This window comes from Scleropages formosus, chromosome 1 (genome assembly GCF_900964775.1).
Source record: "Scleropages formosus chromosome 1, fSclFor1.1, whole genome shotgun sequence".
NCBI classification, from domain to species: Eukaryota; Metazoa; Chordata; class Actinopteri; order Osteoglossiformes; family Osteoglossidae; genus Scleropages; species Scleropages formosus.
Genome location: NC_041806.1, coordinates 36,649,093 through 36,659,122, shown reverse-complemented (window position 1 = coordinate 36,659,122; position 10,030 = coordinate 36,649,093).

The following is a 10,030-nucleotide window of genomic DNA, read 5'->3' as shown; positions in this document are numbered from 1 at the left end:
AAATATTAAATGGACAATTAGAGAAATAAACAATGCATACGTTTTAAATTGCGCGCTGTTCTGTGTAACGTGATGAAATCTCATGCCGTCCGGCCCGGGACATGAATCATCCTTTTTGTCTAGCATATCCACGCTGTATATCTACCGGCCCCTAGTCACTTAGTATTACCTGTCGCATGATCGACTGTCACGATATCGCAGCGCTTATGTTCAAGTAACCCTTTTTTAATTTTTTTTAAAAAAAAAACAACTTTTTTTCAAAAATCAATACTTATAAGGTTGCGGGAATTGGTGCTTAGTTTTCTTTCTTTTCTTCTGTATAGAGAAAAACATAGTGTTTACACTGGACAACTCACTCATCTTGCCTATCCTCTTGGCTAAGAATCTGGGAGTAACAACTGACGCGAGTCTGTCTTTCTCTAGGCACATCGAAGCCACAACCCGGTCCTGCAGATATATCCTCCATAATATTCGTAGGATCCGTCCCTACCTCACGATTGACTCTGCCCAACTACTTGCCCAGGCCATGGTGACTTCCCGTCTGGACTACTGCAACTCTCTCCTGTGTGGTCTTCCTGCTACTGCCATCAGACCTCTGCAACTTCTACAAAACGCTGCTGCAGGAGTTGTGTTTGATTTGCCAAAGCGTTCCCACATATCTCCTCTTCTCATTTCTTTGCACTGGCTTCCTATAGCTGCCCGAATCAAATTCAAGACCCTAGTTATTGTCTACAAATGCATCAATAGGACTGCTCCCAGCTATTTACGGGTCTTGATCAACCTCTACACCCCAGCTAGACCCCTTCGCTCGTCTACTTCTGCTCGCTTGGTGGTCCCGGCACAAAAGATAAAGCACTGAGGTTCTCAGTTCTGGCTCCGTTGTGGTGGAATGACCTTCCCCTGTCACTCAGAACTGCGGAAACTGTCTACGTTCAAGAAGGGTCTGAAAACTCAGCTTTTCCGGACCCATTTCACCCAAGATCTCTCCAGCTCATGTATGGTGTAAATGTTCATGCACCGTAACTTCATCAGCATCACCAGATAAAGCCTTTATTCAGCCACTACTCCGGCAGTGTTTTTGCTTGCTTGTGTATCTTATAATTTTAAAAAATAAAAAAAAAAATCTCTTAGGAGGGTATCAGGATTTGTCTGTCCTGTGTTTTTATGCACCTACTCGAACGATGAATCTCGATGTAGCAAGTGGTAGGTAAACTAAATTTACTTGAGTCACCCGTCTGCAGCTATGTCTTTTTCTCTTAATCTAATGCATAAGTTGTACTTTTACTGAGTTGTATGTCACTCTGGAGAAAAGCATCTGCTAAATGTAAATGTATGCAAACCAACGCAGTATTCATATCGAACGATTTATTTGAACAACGGCACCAGGGAAATAATGCTTTTGATCTGAGAACCCCATTTCCTCCAGGACCTGCACCTCAAGCCAGCCTTCCCAGCCTGCTTAGCACCCCCAGGCTCTCTCTTTACACACTGGCAAACATGTCACCCCATCATTTCCCCCAGAAGTGCCCCCAGTGGTGGCGCAGTGGCGCAGTGGGTTGGACCACGGTCCTGCTCTCCAGTGGGTCTGGGGTTCGAGTCCCGCTTGGGGTGCCTTGTGACGGACTGGCGTCCCGTCCTGGGTGTGTCCCCTCCCCCTCCGGCCTTACGCCCTGTGTTACCGGGTAGGCTCTGGTCCCCCGTGACCCCGTATGGGACAAGCGGTTCTGAAAATGTGTGTGTGTGTGTGTGTGCCCCCAGTGGTTGCACACCCACATTTCACATTTTTCCCCATAATGCAATAAGTGCATTCCCTGCTCAAACACCAGCAACACAGGTCGTTACAATATATAGGATGGGGGCTGAGGGGGTGCAGCAGGTTTGCCAGGGCTTGCTCTCTGGCAGGTCTGGGGTTCAAGCCTTTCTTGGGGTGCCTTGTGACGGAGTGGCATCCTGTCTGGGGTGTGCCCCCCCTCCCCAGCCTTGCACCCTGTGTTGCTGGGTTAGGCTCTGGTTCTCTGTGACCCTGCTGGGGGCAAGTTCTTTCAGACTGTGTGTGTGTGTGTGTGTGTGTGTGCATATACAGGGTGCAGTACTATCTGCAGTTCAGGCCTCCGCTGGGGGTCTTGGAACATATGCCCTGTGGATAAGGATGGACTACTGTACTGTAACAGTTTCCAGCTGGTGCTCAGTACTAAATGGAGAAGTGCTGTACCGCTGCTTGCTGGAGTCAGAGGCTTTATTAAAGGTCCCTAACTGCTTGTGCTCCCGAACTGTTGTTGTTGTTAGGTGCTGTCGACTCATGGCAACTCTATGGATAGTTGTCCTGAAAAGTATCTGGTCTTCTACCAACTACCTAAGACTTGAAAGTGGGGCATCCATGGCTGTGGTGATTGTGTCGATCCACCGTGTAGCAGGCCTTCCTCTTCTACATTTGACCTTCTACTTTGCCCAGCATGATGTCCTTTTCCATTGACTGTTCTCTCTGCATCATGTGTCCGAAGTGATACAGTCGAAGCCGTGTCATCTGCGCTTCCAATGACATCTTTAGTTTGATCTACTGCAATACCCACGCATTTGATTTCCAGGTCATCCAGGGTAAAAGCAGGATTCTTCACCAGCACCATAGTTCAAAGGTGTCAATTTTCTTCCTGTCCATCTTCTTCACTGTCCAACTCTTGCATCTGTATAACGTGACTGGGAAGACCATGGCTTGAACTAGTCAGACTTTTGTGTACAGAGTCATGTCCCCGCACTTGAGAATTTTGTCCAAGTTCTTCATGGTGGTTTTGCCCAGAGCAATTCGTCATTGGATTTCCTGGCTGCTTGTCATTTCATTTTTGATTATTGATCTAAGTAGACTGAAGTTATCTACTCTCTCTATTTCTTCTCCATCAAGTGTGAAGTTTTCTAGTTTGCTAGTTGTGAACAGCTTTATCTTCTTCACGTTGAGATGCAAGACTTTTTTCAAGCTATGTTCTTTGATCTTGTATCTCATCTCAATAAGGTCAAGATTTTTACATCTTTTTTTCAGATCTGAATGATTCTGCAAGTTAAATTGAATTTAAAATTTGAAGGAAAATTAGTTTTGCAGCTTTCTTTGCAGCATACTGAAGTCATTTAGTAAAGATACACAAATTAATCAGAAGTCTTTACAGAACTTCTGATTGTGTTGTAATGAAAAAAATCTCTGGAAGGATTATCTCATTGTTTTTCTATTAACTTATCTAACGGTAAAATTAAATTCACTGAAAATAGAAGAGAAATCTTTCCACAACATTGTAATCATTCCCGACTGCTGAGCAATTCATCCAAGAAGCATGTTAAATGTTAACCACCTTTCTAATGACCAGCAGGAGTCCAGCTGTACACACTGGAAATCCACACTGCTGTCCTGTTTGGCTGCTAACTAACGGAGGTCACTTTCAGGGATAAAATTTGCCAAAGATAAGTTTCAAGAAAAAGGACAAGTAGAGAAAATAATTTTAAAAAATGATCTTTGAAAATTTGTAACTGAAATGTTTGTAACACAAGGACCTTGTGTATATTGTAATGGCGCTTGGGGGGCTGATGTTAATTAATGCAAATAGTTGGTGTTAGTTTCTATTCCTGTATATAGTTCTGTGTGCCTTTCTGACTGGCTGTTACATTACTGATTCTCAGGCTACCACTGGAGAATTCAGCGGGGTTCAAGGGGTGAAACCCTAACTATTGTGTGGAGTAGGGGGGCTCAGAGTGACCCAGAGGAACTCTCCAGCAGGCTGTCTGTGGTGTCTTTGTCAAGACTGCTATTGAAAAGACATGTATGGGGTCAATACACAGCATTTTCCTAGAACCCCATCTGCAGTCTAACCCGGCAGCACAGGGTGCAAGGCTGGAGGGGGAGGGGACACACGATGGGCCAAAATATTAACATAACTGTTAAATTATAATCACTGTCTCACTTTCCCTAACCGCTTGTCTCCTTCAGGAATGTGGTGATATGGAGTTAATCCCAGAGTTACTGGGTGTGAGGCAAGGAGAGGTACCCCCCTACAGGGGATACCAGGCTATCTCAGTAAAATCATATACACACACACTGTCTACAACTGCTTATCCCAAGCGCGATCGCGGTAAACCAGAACCTAACCCAGCAACACAGAGCGCAAGGCCGAAGGAGAAGGGGGCACACCCCAGATGGGACGTCAGTCTACCGCAGAGTACCTCAAGTAGGACTCAAACCCCAAATCCGCCACACAGTGGGCCCCAGCCAAACCTGCTGTGCCACCACACCCCCCAGTAAAATCATAATGCATACCTTTTTTTTTTACTTTCCATCCATCCATCCACCCACTGACCCAGCAAAGGGCCCCTGTAAATGTAACCCCTCCACCCCCATAATATTCCCAACTGCCTTTTGGCAAAATAGCTCTGTTGAATGCATGCTTTAGACAAAAGTTTCCAAGATTTTTGTTATTCATAAAACTGAAAAGAATTTTAATAGTTTGATGTATTTATTCAGAAGTTTAAAGGATTTATGTTATTGTTTTGTTAATTTTCTTGTAATTTATTCAGTAATCATTTCTCTTGATTGTATTTATCTTATTGTTTGTCAAAAGATTTAACTTAATCAAAATTAATGAAAAGTATTAATTCCTTCAAGTATTCATTCCCTGAGGAGGCCGCAGCTAGGGTGTTGTTTAGGGCCTCCAAATTTTAAGAAACAGGGACTGCATCCATCCATCCACCTACCCATCTGTCCATCCCATAGTACTTTTTGAAAAGTATGAATATGTTGTCACACCCATCGGCCCCTCAGCACCACCTGTAGATCATCAGGGGAACACAGAATAAAAAGGCACCCTGGAAGCTGTTCCATGCGGAACCTCCTTCCAGAGTAACTGCCTTGCTCTGTTCCTGCTTAGTGCCCTACTTTCCTTGTCTTTTGTTCTTCTGGTTCTCTGATCCCTCGCCTGACTTTCCCGACTACAGTTTTGATTGCTCCTTTGGATGACGTTCATTTCTCGCCTGACCCTTGCCTGTCCTCTGACTGCTCTTTTGCCTCATCCCTTTGACTCAATAAAACCCTTTGAGCACTGTGCTTGAGTCTTTTGTTCTTTTCTGTCCGGTGACATGACAGAAAGTTCTACCTCTCCCACGGACTCAGCGGAGATTGCTCAGCTGCGCAACGCCATGACTAAGCAAGACGCTCTTCTTGGAGCTCATAACCAGTCCTTAAAATGGCTGGAAGGGATGCTCAATGGTCTGATTTCCGCACTCTAGGCTAGCGGAAGCCTGCAACATGTAGAGGAGCTGGAGGGGACTCCACCAGATGAGGACACTACGGTGGCGCCTCCGAGCGCTCCGCTACCCCACACCCTCATTGCCACCCCAGAAAAGTATGACGAATTGCCTGAACACTGCCAAGGCTTCCTGATGCAATGTGAGCTGGTGTTCGCCTGCTCCCTGCTCATCTATCAGACAGATGCTGCTAAAATTGCCTTCTTGGTGGCATTACTGACCAGCCCAGTGCGAAAATAGGCAACAGCTGGGTGGCGCACTCGTACCAATACCACCTACGCCGAGTTCTGGAAGAAGTTTGAGGCAGTATTCAGTCATCCGCTTTCCATGAGCACTGCCAGTGACTGCCTCCTGCACCTACAACAGGGCAATCTGCCCGTGGCCAAGTATGGTTTGGAATTCCAGATGCTGACTGAGCAGAGTGGATGGAACACGGCCTCCATCCCACGCTCTAGGATGAATTGGTGTATAGTAGAGAAGAGTGGAGGTTGGACAGCTTTGTGGAAACTGCTGTGGTGGTGAACAACCTCGCCCAAGTTCAGACGCCCACCCCAGTCCACACTTCCCAGGAAGGAGACCTGGATCTGCGGAGGCTCAGGCAAGGGAGGTTGGACCCAGAGGAGTGACGGCAAAGCTTCCAGGACCACAGGTGTCTATACTGTGGCACTTTGGGCTACTTCCGAACTGACTGCTTGGAACGGACTCTGTGCCCTCCCCACCCAGGACCACAGGTGAGCGCCAGGGCTTGGACAGGACAGCTCACAGAGCTCATACACATAGCATGGATGGGGGAACCAACTGGACACCAGAGCCATGGTCGACTCAGGAGCAGTGGGCTGTTTCATGGACCGTGGGTTTGCAAAAGCACGCAACATCCCGGGCCAGGTATGTGATTGCAAGCTCTGATTTAGCGCTCTAGATGGCCAACCCCTAGGCTTGGGAGTGGTGGATAGGTGCACTGAGGCCCTCCGGATAGCTATATATCCCTTGTCCTTCCCTGAGCAGAAAGTGATGTAGGACTACATCATGGAAGCCTTGAGCTCCGGAATCATTAGGCCCTCCATGTCTCCCGCTTCCGCAGGATTCTTCTTCATCAGCAAGAAAGACAGGGGCCTGCGCCCGTGTATTGACTATCAGGGGTTGAATGCCGTCACTGTCAAATTCCCACACCTGTTACCCCTCATCACTGTGGCACTGGAACGGATCCACAGGGTAACAGTGTTTACTAAGTTAGATCTTCGAAGTGCTTATAACCTCATTCGTATCAGCACCTCCCTGGGTGACTATGAATATTTAGTTATGCCATTTGGTCTCTCTAACGCTCTCTCAATCTTCCAGGCCTTCGTCAGCTATGTCCTCGGGGACTTCATTAATCGGTACGTGTTGGTGTACCTTGATGACATCTTGATCTACTCCCGGACCTGAGAAGAACACATCCACCATGTGCAGGTTGTGCTGCAGCGGCTCCTCTAGCATTGTCTCTTCGTCAAAGGTGAGAAATGCCTATTTCACCAGAGCCAAGTCTCCTTTCTAGGGTACATTCTGCATCATGCCAGAGTGGCGATGTACCGCCAGAAGGTAAGCGCCATGACAGAGTGGCCCCGACCAACTACGCTAAAAGCACTACAGCAGTTCCTTAGGTTTGGGAATTTCTATTGCTGCATCATCCGGGTCTTCAGCACCATAGCCATCCGACTTCCTGTGCTCACAGCCTGTAAGAGTTCCCAGCTGCCCTGGAACAAAACCACTGAAGAGGCCTTTCGGGACCTGAGGGTCCAGTTCAACTCCGCTACGGTGCTGAAGCATCCAAATCTCTCTCTTCCATTCGTGGTTGAAGTAGATGCCTCGCCTGTGGGGATAGGTACTGTTTTCTCCCAACACCACGGAGACCCGCCGAAACTGTATCCCTGTGCTGATTTCTCCTGCAAGCTGTTGGCTGCACACCAAAATTATGACATCGGGAACAGGGAACTCCTGGTGATCAAGCTGGCGCTGGAGGAGTGGCAACACTGACTCAAGGGAGCGGTCCACCCTTTCCTGGTGTTCACTGGCCACCGAAATCTAGAGTACCTGGAAAAGGCCCGCCGGCTGAACACCTGCCAAGCGCGTTAAGCTTTGTTTTACACCCGGTTCAGGTTCATGGTGTCATCCTGGCCAGGATTCAAGAATACAAAGGTGGACGCACTTTCCCGGATGCACGACCCAGAGCCAGCACCGGAGTACCCTGAGCACATCCTTCCTCCCAGCTGCGTGGTTGCCCTGGTGCAGTGGCAGTTCTTCCGAGAGCTTCAGGCAGCCCAAGCCGTTGAACCTTCGCCTCCCAATAAACCCATGGGGAAGGAGTATATGACCCCCGGCTACGGTCTGAGCAGCTGCAGTGGGTACACAACGCTCCCCCTTCGGACCATCCTGAGGCGAGCACTCTCCCTTATGCAGGGGTACTTCTGGTGGCCCTCCATGGCGGACAATATCATGGACTATGTGGCAGCCTGTCCCATTTGCACCCAGACCAGAACCCCAACCCTGAAGCTTGCAGGACTTCTAGAACCACTGCCTGCTCTGTCCCGTCCGTGGTCTCATGTGGCAATCAATTTCCTGGTGGACCTCCCCTCTACGGGTGGTAAGACAATGATTCTTATGTTAGTAGACCAGTTCTCAAAGGCCTACCATTTGATTCCTCTCCCTAAGCTACCGAATGCCTTGATCATCAATGTGCTCAGGTCCTGCCCTGGATGGAGTACGCCCACAATGCTTTGACCTACACCGCCACAAGGCCGTCCTCCTTTCAGTGCGTGTTGGGATATCAGCCTGCTGTGTTCCTGTGGCATACTCCTCCAAGCCAAGTACGAGCAGTGGATGAGTGGCACCGAGAAAGTAGTGAGATGTGGCAATTTGTGCGAGATCATCTCCGGGCTAACGCAGCAAGGTACAAAAGGCAGGCTTATCGCTATAGCCGGACCCTGTATCTTGTGCCTGGATAACGTGTCTGGCTCTCTACCAGGGACCTCCTGATGCGGCTGCCCTCGAAGAAGCCGAGTCCCTGGTACATCAGTCCGTACAAGATTCTGCGCTGGGTCACACCGATAACGTACTGACTGCAACTTCCCTTGGATATGCGGGTGCATCCCACGTTCCATGTGTCTCTCCTAAAACCTTGTAGTACCTCTCTCCTCCAGCCGGCCTCTTCAGCCACTCTGCCTCCTCCTGTTCAGGGAACTGGGGAAGCGGTGTACGCCGTCCACTGCTTGCCAGACTCCCGGCGGTGGCGTGGGGGTCTGCAGTACCTGGTCGACTGGGAGGTGTACGGCCCGGAGGAACGGTCCTGGGTGACTACCAGTGACATTCTGGACCCTGACCTGATCGCTGCTTTCCACAGGGACCATCGGAAGCGGCCGGGCCCCTTCATGGCATGGGGCAGCCACAGCTGCCCGTGGAGGGGGTACTGTCACTCTTGCTCATCCATCAGTGCCACCTGCAGCTCATCATGGAAACACAGGATAAAAAGGCACCCCGGAAGCTCTTCCGTGTGGAACCTCTTCCCAGAGTAACTGCCTTTCTCTGTTCCTGTTTAGTGTTCTACTCTCCTTGTGTTTTGTTCTTCTGGTTCTCTGATCCCTCGCCTGGCTTTCCCGACTACAGTTTTGATTGCTCCTTTGTATGACGTTCGTTCCTCGCCTGACCCTTGTCTGTCCTCTGACTGCTCTTTTGCCTCATCCCTTTGGCTCAGTAAAACCCTTCAAGTACTGCACTTGAATCTGTTAGTCTTTCCCGTTCGGCGACACGTGACTTATGTAAATCTAATATTTGACAAAATCTGTCAACCTTTCATATTGTAAGATAATTGTTACTAAATGTAGTTGTTGCTTAATGAAAATGTATCAGCTTTTAGCATTTTGTATTTATAGTGATTGTATGCACACAGGCTCCAGCTGTGAAATGCTGTAGGATCCAACAACACATTTCATGTAAGATACTCATTTTAGGTTTGAAATTCGACAGTTCACAACAGAAGTATTGAGCTCAACTGCCTCAGTGGAGTCTGTAAATCATTAATGGAATCTCTTATTATCTCCTAGCAGTTTAGTTAGCATGGTTAATGATTAGTCACCTTGCAAAGTCATCATTGATTTACTGTAATGCTTTTTAGCTGCTTATAACCTACCAGGCTTAGTCAAGTCCTCATGCACTCCACAAATCACATTTGCATTGCAGAAACCTAATTGCAGTCCAAATCTGTAGAGACTGGAAAATCTTAGCCATCATGTCTTTGATATATTTGCCACCCAAACCAGCCTATTTAAAGAAACAGGATGGATGAATATTGCCACATAAAATATACCACTTGATGACAATGGAAACTCAGCAAAAGCAACTGCAAAAGAACAGAATTGTTCTTATTGCAAAAACTGTCAATCCTGTACACACTTGTGAAGCAGTGGTCTGGCAGAGCAGTGGATACAGCTCAAATGTGTCATTTTGCTCTATCAGGCCCAGTACAGCTGCACCATAATGTGAATTTAATGTTATTTTAAGCATTTTTTCTAGTAAAGACATGGAGTACAAATAAATTCACACTTGAATTTATTTTTTATTACTGTATCTTGCTTGCAATTTGCCCTGAAAGCTTTTGCACTCACACAGCATGTGATCTTGAAAAAAATAACATGTTAATATATTCTGCCACATGATGGCATCATTTGTTTTCTGTTAAATGTGTCACTTGCCCATTACCCCAAAGTTCCTAACATGGGTG